Raw genomic sequence first — 22,148 nt, 5'->3', positions numbered from 1 at the left:
AAAATACTGTGAGGCTGGAGATGCTGATGTTGGGTGACTTGTCATCTTTTTCTTAAATACAGTTTTTGAAAGGATTAGGGCAGGTTAACTCCACACAAGAGGATGTTAATTTGACTAGTGTCAAACTTCCTGGCCCCTAATCTGGGTTCCACTTTTGAGCTATGTTTGAAAGAGGATCTCATCAACAGTTAGTATAATTTCCTGTGTATTTTGCTCTGGAAACCCTTTTGTTTCATTTCAAGGAAAGTTGTATTGAAATGCTGTTAGTTTATGACAGCCTTTCATCAGGAGTGAAACTTTTGGTGCCAAACAGAGTTCTCATCAGTTTTCTGTATTGAGTACTCTGGTAAACATGGTTTCAAGCATGTTTCCTGCTTCAGGTGATCAAAGAGAATGCAGAGCTCTCCACTGATTGTTGTGGTTGTGATGAATTCCTGGCCCATCCACCAGTGCAATAGACTGTTCTGCAGTCTCTTGTGTGCAGAAACATCTACAAATGAGCTTCCTGATGAGATTAACTACACTGCTGACCACTCTTCAGTTTTTCCTGAAATCAGGAGCTGAAGTGGATTGTAGTACAGTATCTATCTGCTTGATGGAGATGGGTCAGAAAACTATTTGGGCAGTTTATTAGTGGAAGACTTAGTTGATTTCCAGTGTTCTCCTCAACCTTCAAAATTTGAAAGCATTCTTATGTCCATTATTTTAAATTTAAATGAGTTAGAGAGTGTTAGGAGAGATTCTGCCTAACACTAGGACAGAAGTTTTAATCAACTGTGTTTTGATACTTTTGTTGTGTGAAAGCAAATAATGAAGTATATCAGTTTGCACACTTTTTCTGGCTTGAGCTAGAAACTGGAAATTCCTTTTGAAAGAAATTCTTTCTGAGGAGTGAAGTCTGCTTGATGGAGCAGACTTGCAGCCAAACTAAATTGTCAAATGAGCCCAACCAATGCAAAATCTAGTCTTTGTTACAGCTGAAAAGCTGTGAGAAAGCTGGTATTAGTTTTCCTTGTTTATCCCTTATTTCAGTGCCAGGTACTTCCAAGTTCACTGCATTTGGCATTAAAATAAATGTTCTACACAGAAGACTAAATGTTGACTTTTATTAATTTGTGTTGTAGAAATGGTCAGTGTGTCTTGCTGGCAGATGAAGCCTAAGAATGTTGTACTTGGAATACTTGAACCTTTCATTTTATTCCCTTCCCTGCAGAAAAAGTTGCTTTAAGAACTGCCTGTTAAATTGGAAATGACCTTACTTGCTTTCAGCTATAAATAGCAGTAAAAGGGAAGGGGATTCCCCTGCTGACAAGCCCCATTCATGGCTTTCTATTTTGGTTAAAGCCATGTCTTACACTGAGTGCACTGTGACTTCCACCCCTCAGCATGCTGCAACAAATGTAGTTGCATTCCAAAAACTGTATACTCGAGGTCATAGGGAGGTAATGTTGCTCTGGTAGAACTCCTTTTGCTTTGGGTTTGTTTGTTTGTTTGTTTTTGAGTTAATGGAGTTAGAGATGCCACAGTATGTACTGAAACAGTGCCCGTGTGGTAATGTGTGTGCCTCATGTGTTCCTTTGGGCTCTGTTGAATCATGAGAAGCTTTTAATGGTGAAACACTACTGTGCCTGAAATTTGAAGAAGAGAAATCTTGTGTATATGACAGCTTGAGAGGGCAAGCCTTTTTTTTTTGTTCGTATTGCTTTCTCTTAGAAGGCTGTGGTTCTGCTACTGTTGTGGAAGCAAAGCACTTGAAATAAGAGACAAAACACCTTAGTCATGTTTTGATGTGTGCTCTTTCTTTAAGACCACATTTAAACATAGTTTTAAAGAGCTGTTATATAAAGCTGTTAGTTTAGCTGTTTTATCTGATAGTAAAAATATACCCCAATTTAATACTAGAAGTACTAACTTCTAATGTTCTCAGCCATTTAATTACATATATTGTGTATCTCACTAGCTAATCAGTTATCTTATTAAAATACATATTTGTCCATATGCAGGTTGGTACTAGTGTCCAGTTTACACCTCACCTTCAAGTCATACTGTTTATATCTTCAACCCTGCAATTCAGTAAGTGGGAATGTATTGGGAGGAAGCATTTGATCTCTTAAAATGTGATGGTATGATTGATACTTGATCTTGCAAGTAGTGCCAAAGGACAATAGGATTCCTAATGAATGGTGGATTGTATGAGAAACCTGTAATGCAATGTGAAAAGCTCTGTGTCTGTTAGGTGCATGGCAGGGCATAATTAGTGATATTCCATTTTTTTGTACATCACTATAACCTAGTTTTGAAGGGAGAATGAAGGCAGGCTTGGCTCTGATTTCAAGTGCTAGTTAAATTGATTTGACATAAGTAGTAGTTTTATGTCATTTCCCAAAACAAGACAACAAGACTGTGGGCAAAGGTAGAATTAGTTTGAAAAACATCATCTGTCATAGGCTCCTGTCAATCCTTTTCCATCCTTTTGCTCATGTCAGACAAAATAAAACCAGATTTGTCTGGTTCAGCTTCTCTGTGATTGACACAAGTAGGTTATGAGTGGTGATTGTACTTTCAGTTGTTGAGATTAAGAAACAGCTACAGTTGTGGGGTTTTCATTGTTCCCCTTCAGTACATGAAGGAAGCTGCTCATCTTCATCTGCTTCTCTTAGCAAAGCTATTCTGTTGCAGCCAGGCCATTGTTTACGTGTGCCATGCATGAATTGAGTGTTTTGTCCTGTATGAAATTAAAGAAGATTGTGGAATATGGACTCGTTAGTAAGGTGTAATTGTTGTGACAGAACATTAACTATCTCCTGAGACAGGGATAATTTTGAGGTGATACAGATCATCAGATTTAGAAGTATTAACCACCATCAGCTATTTCTTACATTTTTGTTTTTGAAAGAAGCAGCAAAAGACCAGAATATTTGTACGAGTGTCAGTCTGGGAAGATATATGAAATGTAATTACATAAACTGAGCTGCATGGAAATGAAATCAGTTTTGTGTGCTCCATCTGGGATGGCTCTAATGATTTTAGAGTGACCAGCTTATCAGTATTCAGTACCTTGGCAATATATTCTTTCTCTGACTATGTAACCATTTGATAGCTGGGTTTGAGCAGTAGTTTTTACTCAACACTGCAAGGACTTTGACATGCACAAACTGAAGCATCTTTTAATTCAACCCAGATACCATAGAAAGGAATCTGAATTCTGCACCGCTTACAGTGTGCTGCTAGTAGTTAAGTGCAGATTGACTACAAGTCCTTACTGATCCCTGATCTGCAATGGGCACTGCATACACAGGAGAAGGCATCTCTGAGTATTCATTGTGGAATTTTGTAGCATAATACTACATTCTGTATCTTGAAAATACAGGGATTGTAATTTCCCATTTTGGGAATGGCTGGTCTTGTAAAAATTCCCCAAGAGTGCAGCAAGTTCATACAATGCTATAACAGTGCTGGCTGTGCTGTGTTCTCCAAAGTTCCCATCCAGTGGATTGCTGAACTCTTACAGTTCCAGTGCTGAGAGCTCAGAATTAAACCTGGCATTTGATGTTTGAGGTACTATTTCAGTAATATCTCTGACAGGTCAGCAATACTTAAATAAAATGAGGTTGCTGGTGGCAGCAGGCGCAGGATCATTCCACTAAGGATTTTGGGTAAGATAGATATCTAACAATAGATTACAGTGTAGGTTTGTTTTGAATCCCCAGTTATTTCTGGCATGGCTTCAGTTTTCTTGAATAAGATTAGCATTGCCCTTATCTGTAAACTCTGGAGATGAAATTACTTAAAATAACTTGTGCATGGTTGTGAAGCACTTTTTTCTACTGAGCCTTAAAACTGAAGGAAAGCTATTGATGCACTTTATTTTCTTTTAATCAAAGGGGAAAAAACCTGCTATTTTACATTAAATTTTGTACATTACCCTCAGTAGGTGTAGAATAGTGAATTGAAGGGCAGGTGCTCATGCTGGGAATATCTGATGTCTTTTGAAACATCCAGCTGAACTGCCTCGAAGAGCAGCAGCACTGAAGTGAATGGCAATGACGGCTGCTGTACTTTGAAGACCAACAAATGACTTCATTTCCTAGATTTTTTTTTTTTAATGAAAATTTAAGCACTTGCAAATTAATGTTTGCAATCTCTAACAACATGTTGTACTGGCGTGTTCATTGCTGAGGTTGGGAGTAATGAAACCAGTCAGGAGTAAAGGGAACGCTGTGTATCTTGTGTGTCTGCGTGCATATGTAGGGTTGCTTTTGTATTTGGATCGCTGGATAACACCATCAGCAGCTTCTAAAGCTGCTAAGTCCTGTTTAAACATTGTAATTCTCTTTACTTTGTAGGCATGTTGAAAGTTTCAAGGGTGAGTATTAAAGTAAGAAACATTTGTTAGACTTGCCTAATGTGAATTTTAGTGATTTGAAAGGGAGATGAGGTCTACGAAGAGGCACTTGAGTTGTAGATACATTTCTTCTCAAATTAACATTTTAGCATCAATGTTTTAACACTCATGAAGACTGAAAATCTTTTTTGGATTGCAATATTTATTCCTTTACTGGCTCTAGTGTCATTTCTTTGCTTAGTTTGCTGTGTGAAGTTTAGCCTAAATATGTCAGTGCTGAATTGATGAGTCGCATGAGAATAAAATACGGGATTTTTAGAAATATGTAAAACTTGGCATTTCTTAAAGGTACTCTGTTACAATTTGGCAAAAATACTGTAGTTGTTGACAGCCTCAGCCTGTGGCCTTCAGGTTCATAGATGTCAGTGAGGACAAATGACTTTGGCATTTAGGAGAAACTGGATTCAGAAACAATTAGAGTCACTGCTTGAAGCGTCACTGATTCACTGTAGTGTTTAATCACAGATATCTTGAAAATTAAGACACCTTGTCTACAAGCAACTATTGGGTGATATAAATAGTGACACTGCAAATCTTAAAATTGTCTATCAAGAGTTTCTTGTCCACCTATCTCTAATATGAACATTCTTGGAAGCATTGATCAAACAGTGTAGGTTTGCTATAGCTCATGTGTATTTGGACAGCAGTTGCTGCTGTCAGGTCATTCCAGCTCAGTTCTGCAATTTGAGCTGCCCTAGTTTGTTATTAACTTTACTCTGAAGGACTGAAACGTGGTTGCTTTGCTGCCACGAGTCAAGTTGTTCAGGTTTTTTCCTTATTTGCCTTGGTGTGTCTGTCATTTTGGAAAGCAGTGTCATAACATGCTGTTTCTTCCATGAACCTCTTAGCTTAGGTAAAGTATTTGAAGTGTTTTTCTCCTCACATGTCTCCCCACAGCAGTACTCTGATGTGAGTTAACATCTAAGTCTTGCTTGCTGCTAGGCTGTCCTGTAGACCTGTTACACTATTAGAGATCCCAGATTGGCAGGAAGGAACCAGCAAGCACAGTGGTATGGGGGAATATTTTACTGGCATTTAATGCCCAAAGCCAGGTAGCACCAGTCAGAGCGATATTGTGTGTGCTTTAAGAAACCTGGCAAAAAAAGTGGCCAGTGCCAGCATTTATTTTATACTTAGCCTTTAGTGGTTAGTATATGTAGCTGATCAGTAATCAGAGTTTAGGCACTCTACCTTAGAACTGAATTTTACATCGGGATCCCTTAAAGTATTAAATATAAAAAAGAACAGAAAATTCTCTTAATGTATCTATCTTCTTTAGAGTCTTACCATCTTAGGGAAAATATTTGACTACATAACCTAAAAACTCGTATCAACAGGAGGAAGAGCACTATAAAGTATCCAAAATAACAATATGATCAAATTTAATTTGACAACCTGGAGTTTGCTAGGAAGGAACTTTTCTCTTTGACAGGACATTGGGCGTATGTGTTGTTTCACCTCATCTCAGTGTTCCTGGCATGTGAATTATTCACAGGAGTTATTTGTATGTTGGTACATGGTAAATACATAGGAAGATTTGTGTTTGTAGTACATTTTGTTACAGTCACTTAATTTGGAAACAAGTCTTGTCATCTGAGCACCATTCTTTCTAAATGCCCAGGGAGTGTCTTAGGTGGCATTTCTGACCAGGGACTGGTATTCCTGCCCAGATGTCTGAGCTGGCTTCAGGAACTGAGGCTCTGTAGCTGTAGCAGCTGACTTGATTTCCCCACTGATCTCATACTTAGAGCCTTCTTTTGCCTTTTTCTTTTCTTTCCCCTCTTGGCCACCTTTGTAGCTGGAGCTTTAGCAGCTGTGCTAAAAGGCCTTTCTGGTTTAGGCACATGCAAACTGTGTCATCACCAAAGTGTATTTTCTGTGATGAACAGCTCAATGTATCAGTCCATCTCTTATTTCAGATCACTGAGGCTGGGTCCCTGATCAACAGCCTCAAGGATTGGGAGCCTTTGCTGCTTTGTGCTTTGGTTTTTTGTTGCAAAGTTGTGGATAAGACCAGGAATATCATATTTGAACAACTGCTCTGGAGGAAATGGTATTATCTGTAAAGGAATGGAAAATGAATAGTTACTGAAATAATTGTTACAGCAAAAACAATGAAAAGGAAAAAAGTTTGGGGTTTTTTTGGGCAATTAAATTCTCCTTACTGGGAGTGCCATCATAAACACTGCACAGTATTCCAGACATCTGTCATGCTGCAATAATTGGGTTCTAGAGAAACACCTGAACTGATAAAAACCTCTGAGTTTTGTTGCCAGGATTTCCTACTGGCATATTTCAGAAATGGGAAATGCTAGATTTTTTTTTTTTTTTTATCATTGCCTCAATTTACTGTGAGAGGAGGCAGAAACATGAAAACACTTCAGTTCAAATGTGATGAGAAACCGCATATATCCCTTTGAGAGAATCTATTGATGTCTTCATCAGTCGTCTTGCTCTGAAAATTAAGGTTTTTTCATCATGTGACAAATGTTTTGACTTTTTAATTTTTGTTCTTTTTTCCCCTCTTTTAATGAAGATTGCCATGGTAACTTAGCTTCCCCAATATTTTGTTTGAGGCCATTTTTGGGCACAAGAACATTCAAGTGTAAATAATATTCAATTTCTTCTCCCACTGCCATTCCTGTCTCCACTGGCATGGTTTCTTCTGTCAATACAGTTGATTCTTAGTATTAGTTATATTTAACTGTCTGAATACTAACTTGAGTTTCATACTGAGTTGATTTTGAAGTGCAAACACTCAGACTTATCTGGAATTTTCTAAAGATTGCTTCAGCTGCTTACTGCCCTGCTGATATTTATCTCTGGTATTTGGGGCTGTTACTATGTATACATCAATGGCCACAGCTACTGCCATCAAGTTTTGCTGCTACTGTTCCAGATTTGAAAACAACAAAGAAAAAAAAGTATCATTTACACTCCTTCCTTATCTGACTATGTATATATGTAGAGTAACTCTTAAAAGCTCTGAGATTATTTAAATAGGCTTAATTATATACTAGCTTTTAAGGAGGAGGACAGAGTATAATAAATTGGCCTCTCCTACAGGGGGGGAATATTGAACCTGACAGACCCAAACATGGCCAATCTCCACTTTGTTGTCAGCCCAACAATAAAGTTACTGTTCAGGCAGAGCTTCCCAACTCAGTTGGCTTTTTGGCTTGTGAGGGCTGATCTTAGGCAACATTGAGGCAGCAACCAAAACATTCTTTGTTATAGCTGGGGCTGGTGCTGTGTCACCCCACAGTGTTGCCCAAGTGTCCTTGACTTCTGTTCAGATGGAGTTCCAGGACATTTGCCAGGATGTTGTTGTTCAGCTTCTTTGAAAACCTCCTACAGCCTCAGGAGATGTGTTTGTGTCCTGCTGCCAAGCAGAGTTTGTTGCAGGTGGGGTTGGTGACTGGATGTTAACAACTACAAAAGGTGCAACTTTTTGGTTAATATTTTTGTGCTGATGGGGCCCGTAGTTCAAAGATGATTCTAAAGGTTCTTTCTGTAAGAAAGAACTTTTCACAAAATAATGTAATCTAAGATGCAGAGCTTGCTTAAGCAGCCTAATAAAGAAAATTTCAATACTGTGAGTTTTAGAAAGTTATGTGAGTTCATATTTGAAGAAATGTAAAGCTTGTAAGAAATTGGTGCTGACTGTAAAGGTAAAAGGGTGTTTGTTCCAAGGGAACTTTCCCTATTGCCATTTCTAACAGTAGGAAAGACCCTTTGGAATAGGCCTTGAAATATTTGTCCTGAAGTTAAAGCTAAGGCATTATTCTTGTTTAACTACTGAAAAAGTTACAGTTAAATCAGGTATAAAATGGTGTGCATTTTAGCCAAACTCTGTGCACACTTGTTCATGCTCTCTGAACCTTCTATATAGTAGGAGGGCCTTTTGCAGCTGTCCACGTTTTAGCAGAATTCTTCTTCCTGTTCCTGTTTCTCTGTTATTCCAGAGTTGTCCACCTCTCCTTTTTCTCCCTTATTTGTGTATTATTCTCAAACTAAAACAGTCCAATTTATGACTTTGAATATGATATTGAACTTAAGTGATACTTGGTGTTCAGGGCATATCTTATCAGTCAGCTATATATATCTGGAGAGTTTTCTGATGTTTTCTGAGATCTGGCTTAGAGAGAAAGCCTGTTTCCTGAGAGCTGGATAAGAGTGAGAGAGAATTTCAGTTTAAATATTCTACCAAATATTTTTTTCCTTGTATATGCTTTCCATACTTCAAATAAACAGATAAGCAGTTCTAGCCAGTTAATTTCAGGATGTGTCAGAAGCTGTTATCTTCATACATAAATGGATGAGAAGTTAAATATCTTTTGAAAATGTAAAAAGAAATATTGAGCAAAAAATATCTGCTTTGACCAAATTAAATAAATGGACAAGATACATTTAATAACTACAGGGAGACAGAAGGAGAGCTTGAACATTTTAGGGGCTATAAAATAAAAGAACCCAAAAGTCTGAGGAGCTGCCAAGTATGCTGAGAGTTTAATACCAAATCATGATATATAGTGTAGAGTGAAGAGTTTAGTTTTATATTATCAGTGCTTATACTATCATTACAACATAGTTCTTTTCCTGGAATTTGAGGTATATAGGAATTAGAAATGCAGCTAACAGAAGGAAAGTTAGAACAGCTTCCAGTACTCATATGGTCATTGACTGATATTTGAAATAGTTGAAAGGAATAACTCCCACACATCTATGATTTTCATCAAGGGTCCTTTAAAGAAAAATCTTATTTAGATAAGAGATGGGAACAGAGTTAAAGTTGTTCTTTCTTGAGTTGAAGTGCTCAACATCATAGAAAAAAGCTTCTGTGTGAAATTATGTAAGATAAAGAACATATTAGTGGAGTTTAATACTTGAGACTTCAAAGATTTTCAAGAAATGGGAGTGCCTCATGCATATTCCCCTTTAGCTTACAGAACAAACTTTGCCATGTGTAAAAGAGCTCTGGAGTAGGAGCTGTTTGCCCTCTTTGTCAGCAGCTTTGATTGCTGCCCCAGAACTGGGTTCTCAGCCTTCTGCAAGGTCAGGGACGTGCTGCTTTCTGTGTGAGGCAGCAGCTCAAGAGGGCAAAAGCTGTGGAAACTTGCTCTGCAGCTGAGGATTTTTTCCATATTTCTACAACTCTTCTTTGATGGGTGGGGACTTAATAAACAGCTGCCATGATCAGATCCTTAAAAAGTCTTTGGAAACTTTTAGAAAACTCTAAACCTAGGACAGACTCTGTATCATAACCATGGGTTTGTTGGTCATCAAAAAATGCTTTCCCTGCCTGGGTAAACAAGATAATATATACTTCTGTAAGGTTCTTGCAAGAAAGCTCAGTGTAAATTGAGGAATAGATTGCTTTTCTTTACTTGGAATCTTAATTTTATTTTGGAATTGGGATTTAAAAATGTCACCACCTCAAAAATCCAGTAGGCAGCTTATTAAAGTATTATGCAAAACAAAGCAAGCTTCCTGTTTAGCAATTATATGTGCAGGTGTTGTGTGATGAGTTTATTTGAATTATTTTGCTTTCACTAAAGGATTAGATATCTCTAATTTTGAAGTGGATTATAAAATACCAGACTGAATTTTACATGCATATCTAGACTTAAGAGGGGCTACTTTCAGAAGGTTCTTTCATCACTGGGATGTACATTGGTGTCCTATTTGTCTTTCTTCTGTAATACTCTTGCCAGAAAATCTGAAACAAAATTCCTTCTGCCCTACTTTTGCTTGAGATCTGAGGAGATCTATTCTAGGTGACAAGAACAGAAAAAGAAGTGTTTGTTTACTAGGGAAAGTTAAATAGGTGACACAGTAATGATGTTATGATTCACTCAGAGTGCGAGACCAAAAAATCTGTGGAGAAATAGGTCACAAAGCCTGTTGTTGAATTACAGGTTGAAGGGAAGTAAATAGTTACTACTGTAAACTCAGTTCCTCTGGAAAATATCCTTCAGTAGAGAACACAGTGAGGAGTTTGCTGTAACTTCCATGTGGCCACACATTTCCTTGCTCCATGTGCCACACAGCCTGTCTTCAGTGTTTCTATTGCATGGCTGTTAGCACACATCTCCATCCATGGGGCAGCATAAAGGCATCTTAGAACTTCAGCAGAGTGAGTTCAATTGTCTATGGATTCCATGGGAAATGGCAGCGCAGGCCAGGGTACTCTCTTGGGCATTGAGGTGTTTTTTCTGTGAAGTAAAAGTGCTTCAAATTATACCACTGTTGTCTTCAAGTGGGTCAAATGATTTGAAGTTCCTGTGAGTGGTGTCAGCAGGGTAACACATGCTCATTTAGAAGGTGGTCAGGGGAGTAAATTTAAAAAAAAAAAAATCAAAGATGCATTAGTGCCATGGAAAACCAATATATGCAATTTCTGACAAGTTAATTTTACATTGATCATAAAATTAATTAATTGTAAGTTAATTAAAATTAATTGATTGTAAAAATTCTTTAATCAAATTTCACTGACTGTAGCACTGCTCCCAGTGTTTCTGTGACTTGAGCTTTGGTGATATACTTGAGTTACTTTCAGAATAACTAATGTAGTGATGTCAGTCTATGAAGTTAAAACTGTAAAGGTCTGTTGATCTAAAAGTTAACACTGGTGTTTGACTGTCAGTGGTTGAGCTGAACGAGGAAAAGGAGGAAGAAATAAGTGGCTGCTGCTTTTCTTCCTTATTATAAGCACTAAGGGATCAGATTCAGGCTTCACCAGACAGAAAACTCAGTAGGATTTACATTCACTCAGTTTACATTCAGTGAGAGGTGGCCCCTTGGTTTTTAGCTGTTCACTTTGACTCTTTCAAACCACCTGGGGATTTTACTCAGACTCTCTCTTCCTCCAGGGAATGTGGTTAAAAGAAAGGTGTCTGCAAACTTGTCAGTGCAGATTTGTCACTGTCAGGTTACATCTGAATCTTGATCTCATTATTGTGGGCTTCTGTTTAGTTTAACAAGAGTTCAGCCATCCTTCCTTTACACAGGGGAAAAAAAGCCAAACAAAGCCTGTATTTTCATTGTAATTGTTGCTCTAATGTAAATTTTTTAATTGCTGAAGTCCATACTTGGATCATCTTTAAACAAAAATTTTGTTTGCAGTAAATTGAGTTAAATGAAAGGAGAGATGTTGGGGTGTTTCAGTCTTTATTTGATGCATTAATTCTTCTAATGCTGCAGCTGCCTCGGCAACCTCTTTTTCTACAAACCACTCCAACTGTTGTGGTCCTGGCTGTTGTCTTCATTGTGCACTATTGCTTCCATGTTTAGCACACTTAACTTGTTCATCACCTGCATGCTGTCAGCTTTCTCTTTTTTGCAGCCTGAATTTCCTGACTTGGCTTTTTGCCTGTTTGCTGCAGAAGGCTCCTCCTAAGGGAAGGATGTCAGAAAGGTCAAGCTTCTTTAATATGACAACTCTGTCATTTTTTGTTACTCTAAGTAATTCTTTTCTCTTTCCCATTTTCAAATATTGTAAATTATTTACAATACAATGCAGTGTAAGTTTTTTGGTTGTTTACTTAGAGTTGGTAGTAATTAAGGGTTCCATGCATGTGGTTAAAGTCAGACTTTGGTTAGGAATTAAACACAGTTAGGATCTGCTTAATACTGCTAATATTCCTTCAGGTACAAGTGAGGGGCTGTATTTCTTCCCATTGCATCCAAGTGGAGTTGGTTCAACTGAACATCTGAGCCCTGAGCATGGGTCAGAAAAGGGGTGACTTTTCCCTAATACTAAAGGACAGGGACTCTGGTGATGAGACAGCAAAAGCAGCAGTTCTGCAGGGACTGACTTCCATAAGGCAGTTGTTTGGGAGAGCCACAAGTGGTGGTTTCCCAGGTGTTCAGCCTCCCCTGGTTGTGTGTCTGGAGCTTCTTATCATCAAATGTGAATGCCACAGACAGTTTCTTCATAAGCACTCCATGGAAAGAGGAATTGCTGCCAAACCCTTCTCTTTATCTTCCTCTCCAGCCTGCTGTTTCCTACCCTCTGGTCTTCAGGTTGCACAGTCATTACTGGTCTTTTGAAAGCTGTATTTGTATTTGTATTTGTATTTGTATTTGTATTTGTATTTGTATTTGTATTTGCTTTGGAAAGGGCACTCTAACTCCTCTCCATATCCAGAGAAGGGAGGCAGCTGAAGCAATCTCAAGCCATCAGGTGCCTGTGCAAGGCTGTGAAAGATTTCCTAGCATGGGGATACAAAAGAAAGACTCAGTTCTTTCCACTTCCTTTTTGTGGTTTGTGTGGTTGGTTACCCTTTCAAGGGTAAAGGGCTTGGAGCCACAAGACTTAGCTTTTTTCTGGGCCTCATTGAGAGTGTGGTGGCCCTATTTTATGTCTCAGCCTGGTGGGGAAAGGGTCTGCTCCACTAATAGGGAAAGCAATTAATCTCTTCCCATCTTGAACTCGGGAATTAGTACAGGCACCTTTGAAGGATAAAAAGTGTGACAAACAAAAGGTGTCCAAGTTCTCCCTTGTAATGCCTGATTTTATATCTCTAAAAGGCTTAACCCAGTCCCCAGGAACTTTCCATCAGGACTTTCATGTTTACTCTTAACAGTTCTCTTGAACACGTGCATTGCCTTTTAGATTTAAATAGTGTAATCTGAGATGAGAGTAGTATATCAGCACTAAATATATCCTTACAGCAGAGCCCAGAAGTCCAGCATTTGGAATCTAGATTTTGAAAATGTGAAGGACTTTGATATTTTTTATAACAATACCATGTAAGCAGTTATTTTTCATGTGGTAATGTAATTTAATTTTAATTTATTTCTACATTCTCCTGAGCTACTATAAGGGATGTAGGAGCTGGTGTGATGAAGTTAATGCAAAGCAAATCAATTTAGGCTAATTAGTAGTGCTTAGTTTGTGGGGACTATGGGTTTGCTTAAGTAACAAGGTGTCAGAGTGTAAGTTGTAGGCTGTCATAATTGTTGTGTAATGCATATTCTATTCCATTTGATGGCAGAAATGGTTGAAATTACACTGAAGCATCCATAGTGGAATCTGTTAATTGAATGCTAATGGAAAAACACATGGTTGGTGAAGATTCCTATATAATTGTTGCATGGAATTTTGCATACTAATTAAGCAGTTAAATTTTGTCTTGTCATAAGAAATGTAGCATAGAGTAGAAATAATGACATAGGAAAGCCTGAGTGGCTGCAATTGAATTATATTGCATTTTGTAGCATGTAAGTGCTGAAATGAAAGACACTGGTGTTTGGCCTCTGTTCTTTGTTCAAGTTTTAACTATTAACTTTCTATAGTTGAACCAGTGTTGCATTCCAGGGATAAGAAAATTACCTAATGTAGCTGGATTTTGCTTGGTTTTTAAACCACAGCAGTTTTCATGGAGGATTCTCCTGACTGAGCACAGAGTGAGCAGAGACACAGCCAGAAAAGCCAGAAAGAGGCAGCTTTGCAAACTGCATTTTCCAGATGAAACCTGTGGGAGCACGTCAGGAGCATAAATGACCTTCAGTGGTGGGACAGCAAGTTCTGCACTTGATTGGATTTTTCTGCATTGCAGATGCTCTCAGATACATTGGTTGCAGACTAATGTTCCAAAAATGGACTTGGCTGTCAGGCCTTTTTCTGGATAGTTCTAATGAAGTTATGGATGTTTATGAGGAATTGTGGGCAGACATGAGAAATGATGTCAGCTCTGTGAGGCAGCAAACAGGAAGGGAATGGGATGGCAGCTTCCTCTTACAACACCTGTAAGTTGGTTTTGATCTTCCACTTAATAAATAAATATTTTTGACTAAAGCTATTTGTAGTCAAGGTTGTTTATCAGGTAGGCTAGAAATGATGAAGATACACAGCTGAATATTGCTAAGAGCATTTAAAGCTTAGATTTCCTTGACTGAGGACAATTACGAGCAGTAACAGGTTTCAGATTTGGAAATCTCCCCATATGGAGAGCCTGATGTAAATTGGTTGCCTTTTTTGCTTACTGATTGTTAATATTGTTTGAAAGGATAGTGTTTTTTCTTTGAGAATGCTAGGAAATATTCAGTGAGCTTTGCTTCACTGACTGTAAGCTCCTCCACTTTTGTCTTTACAGAAACTATGCATATAACTAAGGTGGTATTTCATGGCTTAGATTCCAGTGTTGCATTTTTGTCACAATTGTATGTGAAACTCCAGGATCTGAATCTGTTTTACTTTTCCTTCCACTTGTCTAGGCTGTCATTTAGCATACCCAAAGTGCTCTCTAGGGTAGTCGTGCTAAAAATGTACATATTCACCTTTGTCTGGGGCATTTTGTAAATTCCTTTTCTTTGGCTCATCTTAGACTGGTTCAAACAAGACAGTGGAAAGCCTTGTATGAAACAAACCATGCCAGAGTCAGAAGTGATTAAACTGTGGCTTTAAACAGCATAGCTGTCAAAGTACCTGAAATTATCTAAAAATGCTCTGACAAAGCATGCATAGCATATTAAAAGGTACAAAAGGTATTCATCTTGGCTAGAGCATGCCAGTGATTTTTTCCCCCCATCTCTAAATGAAAACATTACCAGAAACATTTGCAGTTAAGTAGAAAATTGAGCCAACAGTGCAGGGCTGTGTTGCACAGTTGGGGTGGAGTGCTGATGCCCCTTTCGTGCACAATGTGGGCCAGGCTAAATCAGCTGATTGACCAGTTAACTCTGAGCATGCACATGGTCTGCCACACCTTGCACTGTGCAGAATTAAGCTGCTAAGTGAAGAACACTGTACAAACTGGTCCAAAATACCCAATTTTATCAGAAGTATTTTTGTAGGAAAGGATTCACTTTCACCACAGTTTGATTTAAGAAAAAGAAATGCCCCACCCCGACTTTGAACTAACAGCAAAACAACCCTTGCAAACAGTTTTCCAACAGAGAACTCCTTAAGGCAGTCTTTATTCTAATCTAACACTAGACATTCCTTAGAAATAAATTTAAGAGCAATACCAGGATGGCTGGTTGCCTAGAAAAAGAATTCAGATTTCCAGGTATCAAATAGCAGAGTAACTAACTGTCTTGGAATCACTGCTTCTGTTTTTAAAGTTTTGTTTTGTTTGGAAATTTGGCCACTTGTTGATGAACATTCTGACATTAGTGTCTACAAATCTTAGTTGCAGAAAAGATAGAAAAACAACTATTCTGAGTATCATTCAAATTTACAGCTTGTGTGGGAAGGCAAATTCCTTGGGAGAATGAATCATATAGTCCCCTGAACTTTTCTGGAAACTGTCTCATTATTGGAAGTTCCTTTTTGTGTGAATATTTAATTTGGAGCCGGGACCTTTGAAAATTTAGATTTTATAGTTCATAACTACAGAAACATGGATTCTTTTCCTCTGGGGTAAATTCAAGTCTTGTTAGCTCATATCACCCCACTGCAGTGTGTTGGAATCGGCTCACAACTGGAATTTGACCATGTGGCTGAAACGTGCTTTGCTTGTTGACAACGTCTTCTCATTCTCCAGCTCATATTGCTGTGCACAATGCCTTCTGTGAAATAAAGCCCTGGAATGACAGTGGAAGTTTGTTCTGGACCACTGGATTAAAGCAGGGCTTTTGCAGCCACAAAGGAAGAGATGGAAGTACAATGTCACTTCAGTAAGTTTTTACTGGTGTATCTTTTAGCATTCAGCTGTATTGTAGGGAGAATTGTGTGGTTGCACATACAGTGTCTTCTTCTGAGGGTAGTTTGGGGCCTTGGCATCTCTGCTGTAATTGTCACTGAAAGGCTGACAGTTTACTCCAGTCCTCAGAGGGGTGACTGCATTGATGAACATAGTGAAAATGGACCACGTGGCAAAACAACTGCGTGTTTTCTGGACCACTGGGAAAGCTGGGAGTGCTTCTAAATCCCTGTGGAGAATGAGAGATGCCTTGGAACGTGTCCTAAAACTTGGTTGTTTCAAAGGAGTGCCTGGTAGGGGGAACTGGAAAGCTTCTGTGGAGCAATTGCTGCCGGAAATCAAAGTTAAAGGGGAAAAAAAACTCCTTTGCAACTTGAAGATGAAAACTTCAGAGAAACTGGGCTTCAAGTAGAGAGCACAGAGGTTTCTGGGAGAATTATAAACTACCCCATCACCTTGAAGAAAGCTATTGTGGTTTTGTGAGGGTACATTTGGCTCCCTTGTGGTGAAAACCCCCGAGGTTGCCAAGGTCCTGGTTGTTTTTATGCTGGCCGTCTTTGCAGCCACTTCCATCTCTGAAATTCTTAAGAATATCTTCCATTGTCTTAGAATTGCAACCATTGGGCAGGTGAGCATGGCTAGGTGTCCCTTTCTTCCCTGAAGCCTGATTTCTGTGAAGGTTTTTTGCAGCAATGACCTGTCAGTTCAACTGAAGCACAGATGTCAAGGCAGAAGGTTCTGCAGATACAGCTATTAATTTTTACAGCTTTTTCTGTTACTTCCATTTTGTTGTATAATTTGATTTTAGTGTTTTAAAGTCTACTCTGTGGTAGTTGTGTAGCACCCTTATACACACTTCCTTTGTACAGAGACATTTCATCTCAACTCTTTTGTTTCATGTGTCAGTATTACTTATCAGATGACTTTTTTGTCTTACCATTTTTTGAATGTTCTCTCTGCTGCCTGTGTTACAAACAGGTTAGGATTGTTAACATTTTACATACCCATATGTCTAGGGAAAATAAGGGAAGAAAGAAATTAAAAACCCTTCACCTCTGTTTTTTCCACATTTTTTTTTTCTCTACCTGCTTCCTCTGTGACTAGAATTTCAGTATCCTATTCTAACTGAAGTAACTCAGTCACTCCAGGCATGTGTGTCCTTTGGACAGAAGCTCAGAGACATAGACTGTCTGTCAAGGGTTTTTTTACTTCAGCCATCTGGTTGTTGTGAAAAAGTCTTTTCTGTCACCTGATTTTTTTTTTAAGCTTTGATTTCTGGGTCCATGCCCCTGTGGACTTTTGCAATCAGAGGCTAATACTCTCCACCTTCATAAATTTTTGTGCAGTTGCAAAGATACAAGGAGGTAGAAGAAGTGCCAGAATAGCACTTTCTCAAAAACACTGGCTGAGTTCTAGGCAATCAGATTTTAGATACTGATCTTTGGTCTTTTCCCTGAGAGGGAACCTCTCCCCTCCGGCAATTCAGAAATATTTCAGAAGAGTTGCATATTGTGGAATTGATTATTTTACATTGTTAGAACTTTGCTCCTGTGTCTATTGTGTGTGTTTCTTGAAGCTCCACTAATGCCATGTGACATTTAGTCTTTGTTTGATCCTACAGTGGTGTTGATCTGTCATCTTCCGTGCCCTCAGACTGATGTGTCCCCTGTCACTTTCTAACTAAGAAAAAAGTTTCCTCTGTAAATATTTGCCAATTCAGGGAAACATTCCAAGTGGCCAACATGTCAACCAGAAGTGTGGTACTTCCCACATGCTGGTCCTCAAGCCAGTCCAAAAAGAGCATTTGGCTCAGACATTCTTGGCAGAATTACTTCCAAAAGCTTGTTGTCCATCTGCTCGTAGAGCTAAGTGCAGTCCAAGGAGCCAGGAACACAGTTGTAGAAGACCTGAGTGTTAATCATTCATGAGAACAGCTGGAGTGGAAATAAATCAACACAGCTCTGAATTGGATTGCTCTGAATTTTCGGACAAGTTAGGAGCTTTGCTTCCAGAGTGCACTGTGACAGAAGTGGAATCTATCACTTAAAGCATAATGAGGAGCATTTAAAAGTTGCTATGATAAAACCCATTTAATATCTAAACCACAGATTTAGAAACAGGGCAATAAAGATGCAAGTTGAATTCAGATATTGCCACTTGGCCTGTTGACCTGTTAAATGTTACCTACCAAAGTACAGTTGCATTGTTTCACCAGGTTTCATGGACGTGCCCATTTGCTCTGTTCATCTAAAATGACTTACGTATAATGTTGTGCTAATCATTTACCTAATGTTGGTTCATGCATTCCTGTAATCTGTGACCAGAATGAGAGTTACTGAGCAGGTGTTTTAGTTGTTACATTCAACAGTCAGTTGCATTCTTGGTAGACTCTTTTATTTTAATTTTAAGATCTGTACCCTTTCACAAGTATACCCAGCTCTCTGGGCAGAAGTTTCAGACTTTTTTGCATCTCTGATTAGTTCCTGTTCTCTGGTTGCTGGGTTCAATCTGTAGCTGAGCTGTTGCATTACTGGACCTCCAGGTGTGAATGTTACACATCAGCTTCATTTCTCATTAACTGGAGTCTGCCTGGATTGGCTGTTGCTCTTCTCATGTGACATAATTCGTGTGTCTGTAACACTGAGGTCAGTTGTCACCTATGTGCTAACTTGATCCAATAAAGCCATTAAATGCAGAATTGGACACAGGTTATGGTTATCAAATTTTGCTTTTAGTGCAAATTCTGAATGTAGTGTTTTGGCTTTATGGCAGAGAATGGGAAGAAGGTTGGGGAGTGTTGTGTGCAGTAACTCAAGGTCCCAAAACTTTGCTACATTTCAAGTTGCCTGCACTTTAAGTGTTGGGTTGCATTCATCTTCCTTGTTAAATGTCGTTTTCTGCCTAAATGTTGGTTATGGGCTTTGTATGCTTGGAGAATTAATAGACAGGAAACATGTCTTTTCTGAAGTGAGACTTTGGGATGAAAACCAGTGAGATTTTAGCAGAGCTGTTAAGACGACTCAGCTGAGTTATAACAGTAATTTCTCCTTTCAAAATCTGGAAGCAATAAACACTTCAGGATGTGCTTTTCGAATGCAGTGGAATCAGTCCCTTGGGCAGACATTGTACGAAAAACCTTTTGGAATTAACTTTGGATATCAGCTGTATGTTACTGTGAAAATACTGAAATACTACAATATACCTACTGGAGCTAAGAGTGCTATGTTTTACCTCTTCCTTTCTAAAGCCTTCATTCTGTGCACACTGATGTTACAGGGTTTCAGAAAGACCAGATAGGAAAATTGCTTGATGTAGTTGGGTTTTTTTGGCTTCAACTCCAGGACAATGAATGGAAAATCAGTGAAAATATATCTTTCTGGGACCTCTATTATTCAAAGTGTTAGAAGTCTGTTCATTCTTCCATATAAACAGTTGGATGTGTTGCTGACATGCTGACAATGCAGAGTAGTTCTGTTTTAATTTATTTTGCATTTGGTGGTTTTGTTTGGGGTGGGGGTGTTTTGGTTGAGGTTTCTTTTGGGTTTTTTTAGGCTAGAAATCCTGCAGCTGTACAGGGCAATGATGTAGGTAAAGGGATTGTCTCCATCTGCAGCTGCAGTGTTGCAGTTGTCTTAAACAACTGAAACCAGCTCTGAGTGACTGAGATTGTTGAGTACTTGGAAGTTTTTTGCAGCGCTTAGGTAGCTTAGTTGACATGAAGGCAAACAATGCTTTCTCTTTAGCAAATTGCCTCGGGGTGACCTGATTTAAATTTTTTCTCAGCAAGATTATGGGAGTCTGTGCTGGTGTGTGGAGGAAGTTTACAGGGGGTAACTTCAAGGTGAGCCATAGTGAGGCAGGAGATTTGCAATGGAAGCAGCTCCAGTATGGGGGTGACTGGAAAGGACATTACTTGGGATTTGACAATCTGTGTACAGAACTGGGGATCTGACTTGGTTCAAGACCATATCAGTGCAAAAGTGTGATGGAGATTTGCTTGCTCCTTACCCTTATGAATAAATATAAGATATTTATATAAACCCCCCTTGATCTAAGACCACCACAATCTAAAAGTAGGGGAAGCAACTTGAAAAGGGTTATTTTGTGTTCTCCAACCTAACTCAGGTGCTGTCTCATTCCAGAAACATGTGCTTGAAAAGCTCAGTCTGTCAAGAGAAGGCATCTCTCCTCTATTCACTGGGAGGGGGGAGTGAGGAGGAGATTGAGCTTCTCATGTTTTCAATTTGAATTGAGTATTAGCAGTATGTATTTCTTAGGTATGTGTTTTCCAGCATTGCATCTCCTTCTTCCCCCACTTAAATAGCCCTTCCTGACAGTGTTCTCCCCTAGGACACAGTAAGTGCTGTTCATCCTGTCTGTGAACACTGCAAAGCATCATTTTTGTTCTTTAGGGGACTTGAAGGGAAGTAATTAAAATGACAGGAAGTGCTTGGGACTGAAAGATTTATTGCTGTGGAAAGATCTTATGAAATTCAAAGCATATTTGAATCAGAAAGAATTGATTTGGCAGCTGCATAGTTAAAGAAGTGCTGTTTCTTTCTGAAATGTTAACTTAATGTCCTCTAAGGCAAATCAGGCAGAAAGGGAACTGCTTTATGCATTTCTGGTGTAGTGCACAGCAGTAATGTGTACAGTCTGTAAACATACTAAATTCTCAGTCACTGAGGAACGCTAATAAGGAGTAGTGATTAAAGCTGCCTTTTAAATTCCCCTTCCCCCAGTCACATCAAAAGACATGTACCTCCTTCAAGAAGTAAGTGCAGGAGGCAGACACTCAGCTTCTTCATCTGTTTGATGTGTCTTCACTCACTTGCATAAATGGCTGATATTTGGAGAGGGAAATGTACTGAAAGTAGTTTAGAAATCATGGTTAATGTTGAAATTTTGTATAGGAGGCTTGATACCAACTCATGGTACTGGGAGATTGTGAGCTTCAAGTATACAAGAAAATCAACAAGTTGTGCCTTGGCCTTTACTTCCTCCAGAAATGGTTTGATGGATGTTCTCCACATTTTCTTATGTTCTGAAGTTGTGTCTTTTCCCAAGTGCTGATGGAATTTTCAGTTTGGAGTGTATCTATGCAATAGACTTCCTCCTGTTGGAAACTTCTCACCGTGACTGTGTTGAAGATGCAGAGTGTGCTGGTATGGTGGAGTGTGGAGGACACCTAGCTCAGGTCATGTGTGCTTTCCTGTCTAAAGTAACAACATATATGTACATACATGTATGTGTATAGAGTTGGCCCAGAATCACTTCCCCCCACATCTCAGTGCAGTTGCATTTTGTTTGGTAACCAGGTTTCATTCCCAGGAGGTCTGGGGCTGGTGCTGTTTGTTTGTTTGGAGATTCCCTGTAATGCAGACTGGCCTGGTTCATCAAAGGGTTGTTGGTATGCTAATAAAGAATTTAAATTTGTTTTGTATCATTCTGCTTTGAATTCAAAACACTTTCTCACTCCATACATCATAAATTTATATGCTAACATGAACTTTGAATATTTAGTGTATTTGTGATTCAGTGTGTTTCCTTGTGGGACTGTTAATGTGTTGCCTAAATTAAGTGTTCAAAAACTTGGTGTCAAGATACAGAAATTTTACAAACCACTGTTCTTTAAAAGAAAGATCTCTTCAGTCTACTAAACTCATGAGGACAGTATAAAAATGGAATATCCCAGTTTTATGTCTGTTGAAGCTGGATTTCCAACACTTTGAACTCTCTGAACTATTACTATACTAACCCTTTGGATGCAAACATGAGAGCAGCCCGGCTTTCGAGGAGTATGTTTGGAAACTTGGCAAACTTCCTATTAGTCATGCCAAAGAAGTAAATTGTATCTTTTGTCTGCTACAGTGTGAGTAGGCCATAGTACTGCTGTGAACAGATTGAGCTGGCAAACTTTAACTGCAGACAGCTTGAGCATTACACCATTGGAAGGGCAGGTGCCCTGTCTTGGTAACAGCTCTGAAGAAATTGTACCAACAGCAAAAACCTGCTGCTGTTTTCTTGTGGGGTTGGTTTCTTTTCTTCTCTCTCTCTTTTACCTGCCCACTGAAAAATCCCTTTTGTTATTT

General features: G+C 38.9%; 1 protein-coding gene across 4 annotated transcripts in view; it reads left to right on the top strand.

Moving 5' to 3' along the window:
• Positions 1-22,148, top strand: part of TLN2 (talin 2) — a 136,953-nt gene that overhangs the window by 14,788 nt on the left and 100,017 nt on the right. The window contains exon 1 of one of the 4 annotated variants that reach the window (XM_083870742.1): positions 14,089-14,158. The exons of 2 other annotated variants lie outside the window; for them this stretch is intronic. The gene's annotated coding sequence lies outside the window, so the exon portion shown is untranslated. Of the gene's footprint in view, positions 1-14,088; positions 14,159-15,897; positions 16,031-22,148 lie in introns of those variants that run through there. One more of the 4 variants, XM_083870741.1, reaches the window with a different exon arrangement.

This window comes from Zosterops lateralis (genome assembly GCF_965231275.1).
Source record: "Zosterops lateralis genome assembly, chromosome: 13".
NCBI lineage: Eukaryota > Metazoa > Chordata > Aves > Passeriformes > Zosteropidae > Zosterops > Zosterops lateralis.
This window is presented reverse-complemented; position numbering and strand designations above follow the sequence as displayed.